The following is a 12500-nucleotide window of genomic DNA, read 5'->3' as shown; positions in this document are numbered from 1 at the left end:
ATGAGACATCCTGATGGAGGAAACACAGAGAGGGATGAGACATCCTGATGGAGGAAACACAGAGAGGGGATGAGACATCCTGATGGAGGAAACACAGAGAGGGGATGAGACATCCTGATGGAGGAAACACAGAGAGGGATGAGACATCCTGATGGAGGAAACACAGAGAGGGATGAGACATCCTGATGGAGGAAACACAGAGAGGGATGAGACATCCTGATGGAGGAAACACAGAGAGGGATGAGACATCCTGATGGAGGAAACACAGAGAGGGATGAGACATCCTGATGGAGGAAACACAGAGAGGGATGAGACATCCTGATGGAGGAAACACAGAGAGGGGATGAGACATCCTGATGGAGGAAACACAGAGAGGGATGAGACATCCTGATGGAGGAAACACAGAGAGGGATGAGACATCCTGATGGAGGAAACACAGAGAGGGATGAGACATCCTGATGGAGGAAACACAGAGAGGGATGAGACATCCTGATGGAGGAAACACAGAGAGGGATGAGACATCCTGATGGAGGAAACACAGAGAGGGATGAGACATCCTGATGGAGGAAACACAGAGAGGGATGAGACATCCTGATGGAGGAAACACAGAGAGGGATGAGACATCCTGATGGAGGAAACACAGAGAGGGATGAGACATCCTGATGGAGGAAACACAGAGAGGGATGAGACATCCTGATGGAGGAAACACAGAGAGGGATGAGACATCCTGATGGAGGAAACACAGAGAGGGATGAGACATCCTGATGGAGGAAACACAGAGAGGGATGAGACATCCTGATGGAGGAAACACAGAGAGGGATGAGACATCCTGATGGAGGAAACACAGAGAGGGATGAGACATCCTGATGGAGGAAACACAGAGAGGGATGAGACATCCTGATGGAGGAAACACAGAGAGGGATGAGACATCCTGATGGAGGAAACACAGAGAGGGGGATGAGACATCCTGATGGAGGAAACACAGAGAGGGATGAGACATCCTGATGGAGGAAACACAGAGAGGGATGAGACATCCTGATGGAGGAAACACAGAGAGGGATGAGACATCCTGATGGAGGAAACACAGAGAGGGATGAGACATCCTGATGGAGGAAACACAGAGAGGGGATGAGACATCCTGATGGAGGAAACACAGAGAGGGATGAGACATCCTGATGGAGGAAACACAGAGAGGGATGAGACATCCTGATGGAGGAAACACAGAGAGGGATGAGACATCCTGATGGAGGAAACACAGAGAGGGATGAGACATCCTGATGGAGGAAACACAGAGAGGGATGAGACATCCTGATGGAGGAAACACAGAGAGGGATGAGACATCCTGATGGAGGAAACACAGAGAGGGATGAGACATCCTGATGGAGGAAACACAGAGAGGATGAGACATCCTGATGGAGGAAACACAGAGAGGGATGAGACATCCTGATGGAGGAAACACAGCGAGGGGATGAGACATCCTGATGGAGGAAACACAGAGAGGGGATGAGACATCCTGATGGAGGAAACATAGAGAGGGATGAGACATCCTGATGGAGGAAACACAGAGAGGGATGAGACATCCTGATGGAGGAAACACAGAGAGGGATGAGACATCCTGATGGAGGAAACACAGAGAGGGGATGAGACATCCTGATGGAGGAAACACAGAGAGGGATGAGACATCCTGATGGAGGAAACACAGAGAGGGGATGAGACATCTCTGATGGAGGAAACACAGAGAGGGGATGAGACATCCTGATGGAGGAAACACAGAGGGATGAGACATCCTGATGGAGGAAACACAGAGAGGGATGAGACATCCTGATGGAGGAAACACAGAGGGATGAGACATCCTGATGGAGGAAACACAGAGAGGGATGAGACATCCTGATGGGAGGAAACACAGAGAGGGATGAGACATCCTGATGGAGGAAACACAGAGAGGGATGAGACATCCTGATGGAGGAAACACAGCGAGGGATGAGACATCCTGATGGAGGAAACACAGAGAGGGATGAGACATCCTGATGGAGGAAACACAGAGAGGGATGAGACATCCTGATGGAGGAAACACAGAGAGGGATGAGACATCCTGATGGAGGAAACACAGAGAGGGATGAGACATCCTGATGGAGGAAACACAGAGAGGGATGAGACATCCGATGGAGTAAACACAGAGAGGGATGAGACATCCTGATGGAGTAAACACAGAGAGGGATGAGACATTCTGATGGAGGAAACACAGAGAGGGATGAGACATCCTGATGGAGTAAACACAGAGAGGGATGAGACATCCTGATGGAGGAAACACAGAGAGGGATGAGACATCCTGATGGAGGAAACACAGAGAGGGGATGAGACATCCTGATGGAGGAAACACAGAGAGGGGATGAGACATCCTGATGGAGGAAACACAGAGAGGGATGAGACATCCTGATGGAGGAAACACAGAGAGGGATGAGACATCCTGATGGAGGAAACACAGAGAGGGGATGAGACATCCTGATGGAGGAAACACAGAGAGGGATGAGACATCCTGATGGAGGAAAACACAGAGAGGGGATGAGACATCCTGATGGAGGAAACACAGAGAGGGATGAGACATCCTGATGGAGGAAACACAGAGAGGGATGAGACATCCTGATGGAGGAAACACAGAGAGGGATGAGACATCCTGATGGAGGAAACACAGAGAGGGATGAGACATCCTGATGGAGGAACACAGAGAGGGGATGAGACATCCTGATGGAGGAAACACAGAGAGGGATGAGACATCCTGATGGAGGAACACAGAGAGGGATGAGACATCCTGATGGAGGAAACACAGAGAGGGATGAGACATCCTGATGGAGGAACACAGAGAGGGATGAGACATCCTGATGGAGGAAACACAGAGAGGGGATGAGACATCCTGATGGAGGAAACACAGAGAGGGATGAGACATCCTGATGGAGGAAATACAGAGAGGGATGAGACATCCTGATGGAGGAAACACAGAGAGGGATGAGACATCCTGGATGGAGGAAACACAGAGAGGGGATGAGACATCCTGATGGAGGAAACACAGAGAGGGATGAGACATCCTGATGGAGGAAAACACAGAGAGGGATGAGACATCCTGATGGAGGAAACACAGAGAGGGATGAGACATCCTGATGGAGGAAACACAGAGAGGGATGAGACATCCTGATGGAGGAAACACAGAGAGGGATGAGACATCCTGATGGAGGAAACACAGAGAGGGATGAGACATCCTGATGGAGGAAACACAGAGGGATGAGACATCCTGATGGAGGAAACACAGAGAGGGATGAGACATCCTGATGGAGGAAACACAGAGAGGGATGAGACATCCTGATGGAGGAAACACAGAGAGGGATGAGACATCCTGATGGAGGAAACACAGAGAGGGATGAGACATCCTGATGGAGGAAACACAGAGAGGGATGAGACATCCTGATGGAGGAAACACAGAGGATGAGACATCCTGATGGAGGAAACACAGAGAGGGATGAGACATCCTGATGGAGGAAAACACAGAGAGGGATGAGACATCCTGATGGAGGAAACACAGAGAGGGATGAGACATCCTGATGGAGGAAACACAGCGGAGGGATGAGACATCCTGATGGAGGAAACACAGAGAGGGATGAGACATCCTGATGGAGGAAACACAGAGAGGGATGAGACATCCTGATGGAGGAAACACAGAGAGGGATGAGACATCCTGATGGAGGAAACACAGAGAGGGATGAGACATCCTGATGGAGGAAACACAGAGAGGGATGAGACATCCTGATGGAGTAAACACAGAGAGGGGATGAGACATCCTGATGGAGAAACACAGAGAGGGGATGAGACATCCTGATGGAGGAAACACAGAGAGGGATGAGACATCCTGATGGAGGAAACACAGAGAGGGATGAGACATCCTGATGGAGGAAACACAGAGAGGGATGAGCTTGTAGAACTTTTTCTCGGTTTCAAAATCCGCATCAGCCAATTAAAATCGTTGACGTGATAGAACGCTACCTGTTAGCTTTTCCCTTCAAATAACCTGCCATTCCCTTCAAATAACCTGCCATTCCCTTCAAATAACCTGCCATTCGCTTCAAATAACCTGCCATTCCCTTCAAATAACCTGCCATTCTCTTCAAATAACCTGCCATTCTCTTCAAATAACCTGCCATTCCCTTCAAATAACATTCTGAATATAATATTATATTATAACCTGCCATTCTACACAGGCCTAAGATTCTGTTAGGCTCCTACCACAGCCATTAAACTCTGTAACTGTTTTAAAGTCCGCATTGGCCTCATGGTGAAATCCCTGAGCTGTTTCCTTCCTCGCCGGTAACTGAGTTAGGAAGGAGCCTGTATCTTCGTAGTGACTGGGTGTTTATTATGCTCTTGTCCTGGACAATATTGATAATCCGGAGTTCCAATGCGGCAATTGTTTTTGCTAGCGGAGGACTACAGGAATGAGGTGGCTTTGCTTAGCAAACAAATCTCAATTTTGAATTTATGGGGAAAACGCAAATTGGAACTTTCCCGTTCTCAACTCCTGTGGCTGGATGCCGCTCGGGCCTGATGGATGTTTCCCCGTCACCTGTCCCTATCTGATGGATGTTTCCCCGTCATCTGTCCCTATCTGATGGATGTTTCCCCGTCATCTGTCTCTATCTGATGGATGTTTCCCCGTCATCTGTCCCTATCTGATGGATGTTTCCCCGTCATCTGTCCCTATCTGATGGATGTTTCCCCGTCATCTGTCCCTATCTGATGGATGTTTCCCCGTCATCTGTCCCTATCTGATGGATGTTTCCCCGTCATCTGCCCTATCTGATGGATGTTTCCCCGTCATCTGTCCCTATCTGATGGATGTTTCCCGTCATCTGTCCCTATCTGATGGATGTTTCCCGGCATCTGTCCCTATCTGATGGATGTTTCCCCGTCATCTGTCCCTATCTGATGGATGTTTCCCGTCATCTGTCCCTATCTGATGGATGTTTCCCGTCATCTGTCTCTATCTGATGGATGTTTCCCGTCATCTGTCCCTATCTGATGGATGTTTCCCGTCATATGTCCCTATCTGATGGATGTTTCCCGTCATCTGTCTCTATCTGATGGATGTTTCCCGTCATATGTCCCTATCTGATGGATGTTTCCCGTCATCTGTCTCTATCTGATGGATGTTTCCCCGTCATCTGTCCCTATCTGATGGATGTTTCCCCGTCATCTGTCCCTATCTGATGGATGTTTCCCCGCCATCTGTCTCTATCTGATGGATGTTTCCCGTCATCTGTCCCTATCTGATGGATGTTTCCCGTCATCTGTCCCTATCTGATGGATGTTTCCCGTCATCTGTCCCTATCTGATGGATGTTTCCGCCATCTGTCCCTATCTGATGGATGTTTCGTCATCTGTCCCTATCTGATGGATGTTTCCCCGTCATCTGCCCTATCTGATGGATGTTTCCGCGTCATCTGTCCCTATCTGATGGATGTTTCCCGTCATCTGTCCCTATCTGATGGATGTTTCCCCGTTCATCTGCCCTATCTGATGGATGTTTCCCCGTCATCTGTCCCTATCTGATGGATGTTTCCCCGTCATCTGTCCCTATCTGATGGATGTTTCCCCGTCATCTGTCCCTATCTGATGGATGTTTCCCCGTCATCTGTCCCTATCTGATGGATGTTTCCCCGTCATCTGTCCCTATCTGATGGATGTTTCCCCGTCATCTGTCCCTTTCTGATGGATGTTTCCCCGTCATCTGTCTCTATCTGATGGATGTTTCCCGTCATCTGTCCCTATCTGATGGATGTTTCCCCGTCATCTATCCCTATCTGATGGATGTTTCCCGTCATCTGTCCCTATCTGATGGATGTTTCCCGTCATCTGTCTCTATCTGACGGATGTTTCCGTCATCTGTCCTATCTGATGGATGTTTCCCCGTCATCTGTCCCTATCTGATGGATGTTTCCCCGTCATCTGTCTCTATCTGATGGATGTTTCCCCGTCATCTGTCCCTATCTGATGGATGTTTCTCCGTCATCTGTCCCTATCTGATGGATGTTTCCCCGTCATCTGTCCCTATCGATGGATGTTTCCGTCATCTGTCCCTATCTGATGGATGTTTCCCCGTCATCTGTCCCTATCTGATGGATGTTTCCCCGTCACCTGTCTCTATCTGATGGATGTTTCCCCGTCACCTGTCCCTATCTGATGGATGTTTCCCCGTCACCTGTCCCTATCTGATGGATGTTTCCCGTCACCTGTCCCTATCTGATGGATGTTTCCCGTCACCTGTCCCTATCTGATGGATGTTTCCCGTCATCTGTCCCTATCTGATGGATGTTTCCCGTCATCTGTCCCTATCTGATGGATGTTTCCCGTCATCTGTCCCTATCTGATGGATGTTTCGCTCATCTGTCCCTATTTGATGGATGTTTCCCGTCATCTGTCCCTATCTGATGGATGTTTCCCCGTCATCTGTCCCTATCTGATGGATGTTTCCCGTCATCTGTCCCTATCTGATGGATGTTTCCCGTCATCTGTCCCTATCTGATGGATGTTTCCCGTCATCTGTCCCTATCTGATGGATGTTTCCTCGTCATCTGTCCCTATCTGATGGATGTTTCCCGTCATCTGTCCCTATCTGATGGATGTTTCCCGTCATCTGTCCCTATCTGATGGATGTTTCCCGTCATCTGTCCCTATCTGATGGATGTTTCCCCGTCATCTGTCCCTATCCGATGGATGTTTCCCCTGTCATCTGTCCCTATCTGATGGATGTTTCCCCGTCATCTGTCCCTATCTGATGGATGTTTCCCGTCATCTGTCCCTATCTGATGGATGTTTCCCGTCATCTGTCCCTATCTGATGGATGTTTCCCGTCATCTGTCCCTATCTGATGGATGTTTCCCGTCATCTGTCCCTATCTGATGGATGTTTCCCCGTCATCTGTCCCTATCTGATGGATGTTTCCCGTCATCTGTCCCTATCCGATGGATGTTTCCGTCATCTGTCCCTATCTGATGGATGTTTCCCGCCATCTGTCCCTATCTGATGGATGTTTCCCGTCATCTGTCCCTATCTGATGGATGTTTCCCGTCATCTGTCCCTATCTGATGGATGTTTCCCGTCATCTGTCTCTATCTGATGGATGTTTCCCGTCATCTGTCCCTATCCGATGGATGTTTCCCGTCATCTGTCCCTATCTGATGGATGTTTCCCGTCATCTGTCTCTATCTGATGGATGTTTCCCCGTCATCTGTCCCTATCTGATGGATGTTTCCCGTCATCTGTCCCTATCTGATGGATGTTTCCCGTCATCTGTCCCTATCTGATGGATGTTTCCCGTCATCTGTCCCTATCTGATGGATGTTTCCGCGTCATCTGTCCCTATCTGATGGATGTTTCCCCGTCATCTGTCCCTATCTGATGGATGTTTCCCGTCATCTGTCTCTATCTGATGGATGTTTCCCGTCATCTGTCCCTATCTGATGGATGTTTCCCCGTCATCTGTCCCTATCTGATGGATGTTTCCCGGTCATCTGTCCCTATCTGATGGATGTTTCCCGTCATCTGTCTCTATCTGATGGATGTTTCCCGTCATCTGTCCCTATCTGATGGATGTTTCCCCGTCATCTGTCCCTATCTGATGGATGTTTCCCGTCATCTGTCACTATCTGATGGATGTTTCCCCGTCATCTGTCCCTATCTGATGGATGTTTCCCGTCATCTGTCCCTATCTGATGGATGTTTCCCGTCATCTGTCCCTATCTGATGGATGTTTCCGTCATCTGTCTCTATCTGATGGATGTTTCCCCGTCATCTGTCCCTATCTGATGGATGTTTCCCCGTCATCTGTCCCTATCTGATGGATGTTTCCCCGTCATCTGTCTCTATCTGATGGATGTTTCCCCGTCATCTGTCCCTATCTGATGGATGTTTCCCCGTCATCTGTCCCTATCTGATGGATGTTTCCCCGTCATCTGTCCCTATCTGATGGATGTTTCCCCGTCATCTGTCCCTATCTGATGGATGTTTCCGTCATCTGTCCCTATCTGATGGATGTTTCCCCGTCATCTGTCCCTATCTGATGGATGTTTCCCCGTCATCTGTCCCTATCTGATGGATGTTTCGCGTCATCTGTCCCTATCTGATGGATGTTTCCCGTCATCTGTCCCTATCTGATGGATGTTTCCCGTCATCTGTCCCTATCTGATGGATGTTTCCCCGTCATCTGTCCCTATCTGATGGATGTTTCCCGCCATCTGTCCCTATCTGATGGATGTTTCCCCGTCATCTGTCCCTATCTGATGGATGTTTCCCCGTCATCTGTCCCTATCTGATGGATGTTTCCCCGTCATCTGTCCCTATCTGATGGATGTTTCCCCGTCATCTGTCCCTATCTGATGGATGTTTCCCCGTCATCTGTCCCTATCTGATGGATGTTTCCCCGTCATCTGTCCCTATCTGATGGATGTTTCCCGTCATCTGTCCCTATCTGATGGATGTTTCCCCGTCATCTGTCCCTATCTGATGGATGTTTCCCCGTCATCTGTCCCTATCTGATGGATGTTTCCCCGTCATCTGTCCCTATCTGATGGATGTTTCCCCGTCATCTGTCCCTATCTGATGGATGTTTCCCCGTCATCTGTCCCTATCTGATGGATGTTTCCCCGTCATCTGTCCCTATCTGATGGATGTTTCCCCGTCATCTGTCCCTATCTGATGGATGTTTCCCGTCATCTGTCCCTATCTGATGGATGTTTCCCGCGCATCTGTCCCTATCTGATGGATGTTTCCCGTCATCTGTCCCTATCTGATGGATGTTTCCCGTCATCTGTCCCTATCTGATGGATGTTTCCCCGTCATCTGTCCCTATCTGATGGATGTTTCCCCGGTCATCTGTCTCTATCTGATGGATGTTTCCGCCATCTGTCCCTATCTGATGGATGTTTCCCGTCATCTGTCCCTATCTGATGGATGTTTCCCGTCATCTGTCTCTATCTGATGGATGTTTCCCGTCATCTGTCCCTATCTGATGGATGTTTCCCCGTCATCTGTCCCTATCTGATGGATGTTTCCCCGTCATCTGTCTCTATCTGATGGATGTTTCCCCGTCATCTGTCCCTATCTGATGGATGTTTCCCCGTCATCTGTCCCTATCTGATGGATGTTTCCCCGTCATCTGTCCCTATCTGATGGATGTTTCCCCGTCATCTGTCCCTATCTGATGGATGTTTCCCCGTCATCTGTCCCTATCTGAATGGCCTGTTCTACCTGGAACCTGCCTGCCAAGGAAATCATCTCCATCTGCTTCTCCTCCTCCATCCTATAGTGAAGTAGACGGAGAACAGCAAGAAGAGTGTTCCAATCAGACCTGGTCCCATGTCACAAATCTTGGAATAGCTTCGCTGCACTGGTGCCTGATCTACCTGCGCCTTCATCACTGGGACTGCCTGTGTCTGGGACTGCCTGTGTCTGGGACTGCCTGGGTCTGGGATGGCTGTGTCTGGGATGGCTGTGTCTGGGACTGCCTGTGTCTGGGATGGCTGTGTATGGGATGGCTGTGTATGGGATGGCTGTGTCTGGGACTGCCTGTGTCTGGGACTGCCTGTGTCTGGGATGGCTGTGTATGGGATGGCTGTGTCTGGGACTGCCTGTGTCTGGGACTGCCTGTGTCTGGGACTGCCTGTGTCTGGGACTGCCTGTGTCTGGGATGGCTGTGTCTGGGACTGCCTGTGTCTGGGACTGCCTGTGTCTGGGACTGCCTGTGTCTGGGACTGCCTGTGTCTGGGACTGCCTGTGTCTGGGACGGCGGTGCTGACTCCAACTACGCTGACTCCAGCAGCGGCTTCGTCGTTGAGTTCGGCTCCTCTCCCTCTCTCTGGATCTGACGGGGCTCTGTCTGCTGTGGGAGGTCTGGACCTATCGCCGGGAGCAGCAGGTGTACACTATCCTGCTTCTCGTGGGCCCGTGAAAGGTTCAACTAATTGTGTGAGGGGTGGGAATGGGCGGATTTCTCCATTCCCTTCTCCGGCCGTTGTATTGGGCAGTTCAATGGTGAGAAATGTCTCAGTCCCTGGAGCAAAAACGTTGTGCTATCCAGGAGCACAAGTACAGGACATCAATAAGTTGCTCCCAAACATTTTAATCCAGCATCAGGAAATTGAGTCTATCATAGTTCATGTACGATTCAATGCTGAAGATGGATTTTAAAGAACTGATTGGGTTACTACTAGACACCAACAGACTCCCCATAATATCTGGCCCTCTGCTCTCCCTGTGTTGAGACAATGACTTATCAATGATCCAAGCCCAGCTCAGTTAATCCCTACCATTGTGTCGTTGAGTTGTCATAATGCTGCATCAAATGTAGATTATCCCAGGGGCGTTGGCAGACACAATGTAAGTAACCTCATTTATGTCCCTCTAACTGCCCTGAATACCTCTGCTGATCCTACAGCTATTGGATGCAGTAATCATGTTCCTATGAACCAGATTTATACTGTTAGCACTGAAGTGGTGTGCCCTAGCAGGAAGTCCACTATGTGCAGCTCACTCTGCACTATCATAAATAACCTGAGCATGTCTACCTCTGCTAAGCTTCCCAGTAAAGCAATGAAAACAAGCAAGCATCCCAGGAAAGTACTAAAAATAGCTGACGTTAACATATGTAGCTTAAGAAACAAGGTTCATGAAATCAATAATTAACAACAGCACAGGAATGAAATCATCAACATGTATTGATCACATCTTTACTAATGCTGCAGAAATTTGCTTTAAAGCAGTATCCAAATCCATCGGATGTAGTGATCACAATATAGTAGCCATATCTAGGAAAACCAAAGTTCCAAAGGCTGGGCCTAATATAGTGTATAAGAGGTCATACAATACATTTTGTAGTGGCCTTAAAGGTTACGTTGATATAGGACTCGTTTTACTGTGGATAGAGGTACTTTTGTAACAGTTTCCTCCAGCATCTTCACAAGATCCTTTGCTGTTGTTCTGGGATTGATTTGCACTTTTCGCACCAAAGTACGTAAATCTCTAGGAGACAGAACGCGTCTCCTTCCTGAGCGTTAACTGAGCTGGGCTTGGATCATTGGATCATTGATAGTTGAAAGAGGAGTGACACAGGGGTGCCTATCATCTAAATTGAGTTGATTAGAATCTGACTGTGTTTCCTGTCTTTTGTTTTTACAAAGTGCAAAGAAATGTTAATTCAGGTTGGGGGTGAGTTTCTGCTTGAATTTGGTTAAAAGGACAGTGAATTTGTTCATACTTTGAGATCTTGCTACTAAGCTCATGTGTGTATCACACCGTTTTTTCTCTAAGAGATGATTCTGAACTGAAGACGTGTGTAACCACGTTAAGTCTAAGTCTATTGCTGATCGTCATGTACTCTGAGTAGTCTGGAATGTATCATGCATTTCATGTACACAGTAATTGTTCTAGTGTTCATTCTTTTGTCATTAATAAATTATATTAGTTGAACTGAGTAAATGCATTCCTCGTTTTACAGAGTAATTATTTGATTGACTATACGCTTAGAATTCATTTACATTTACATTTTAGTCATTTAGCAGACGCTCTTATCCAGAGCGACTTACATTTAGTGAATACATATTTTTTTTTATACTGACCCCCCGTGGGAATCAAACCCACAACCCTGGCGTTGCAAACGCCATGCTCTATCAACTGTTATATGCACATAGCACATGGTTGGCTACCAACTTGATATCTCTGATCTGCTTGCCTCAATAAATGAATGCTAGAACATTGGTAGCCAGGATGAGCTTTTTGTATCTAGTCTCTTAATAATTGCATCATGGTGCAAGTTAGACACATGCTCTACCCTGACTAGATGCTCCAGAAACACACAGGGTCTGTTGTATTTATTCACATAATAATGAAGTCAGATTGATAAATGTAGTGTATTATTATATTGAACATTTCTACATAATGGTTGGGTAATTTCCACGACTACACGTGACAAATAAAATTAGATTTGATTTGAAGAGGGAGAGAAAGAGAGAGAGAGGGAGAGAGAGATGAACCTGGAGAAGAGTCCCCTAAGCAAGCTGGTCCTGGGGCTCTGTTCACAAACAGACCCCACAGAGCCCCAGGACAGCAACACAATTAGACCCAACCAAATCATGGGAAAACAAAAAGAGAATTACTTGACACATTGCACAGTTTTTTTGTTAATTCTTTCCAAACTAGAACGCTATTTGGCCCTAAACAGAGAGTACACAGTGGCAGAATAGCTGACCACTGTGACTGACCCAAACTTAAGGAAAGCTTTGACTATGTACAGACTCAGTGAGCATAGCCTTGCTATTGAGAAAGGCCGCCGTAGGCAGAACTGGCTCTCAAGAGAAGACAGGCTATGTGCACACTGCCCACAAAAGCTGCAATTCCTAACCTCCTGCCAAATGTATGACCATACAGTGGGGAAAAAAGTATTTAGTCAGCCACCAATTGTG

General features: G+C 47.9%; 1 protein-coding gene across 1 annotated transcript in view; it reads right to left on the bottom strand.

Moving 5' to 3' along the window:
- The window catches only part of LOC121542077 (fructose-bisphosphate aldolase C-B), a 42794-nt gene that overhangs the window by 20495 nt on the left and 9799 nt on the right, over window positions 1–12500 (bottom strand). The gene's annotated exons all lie outside the window — the stretch shown is intronic.

This window comes from Coregonus clupeaformis, unplaced genomic scaffold (genome assembly GCF_020615455.1).
Source record: "Coregonus clupeaformis isolate EN_2021a unplaced genomic scaffold, ASM2061545v1 scaf2703, whole genome shotgun sequence".
Classification (NCBI taxonomy): Eukaryota; Metazoa; Chordata; class Actinopteri; order Salmoniformes; family Salmonidae; genus Coregonus; species Coregonus clupeaformis.
This window is presented reverse-complemented; position numbering and strand designations above follow the sequence as displayed.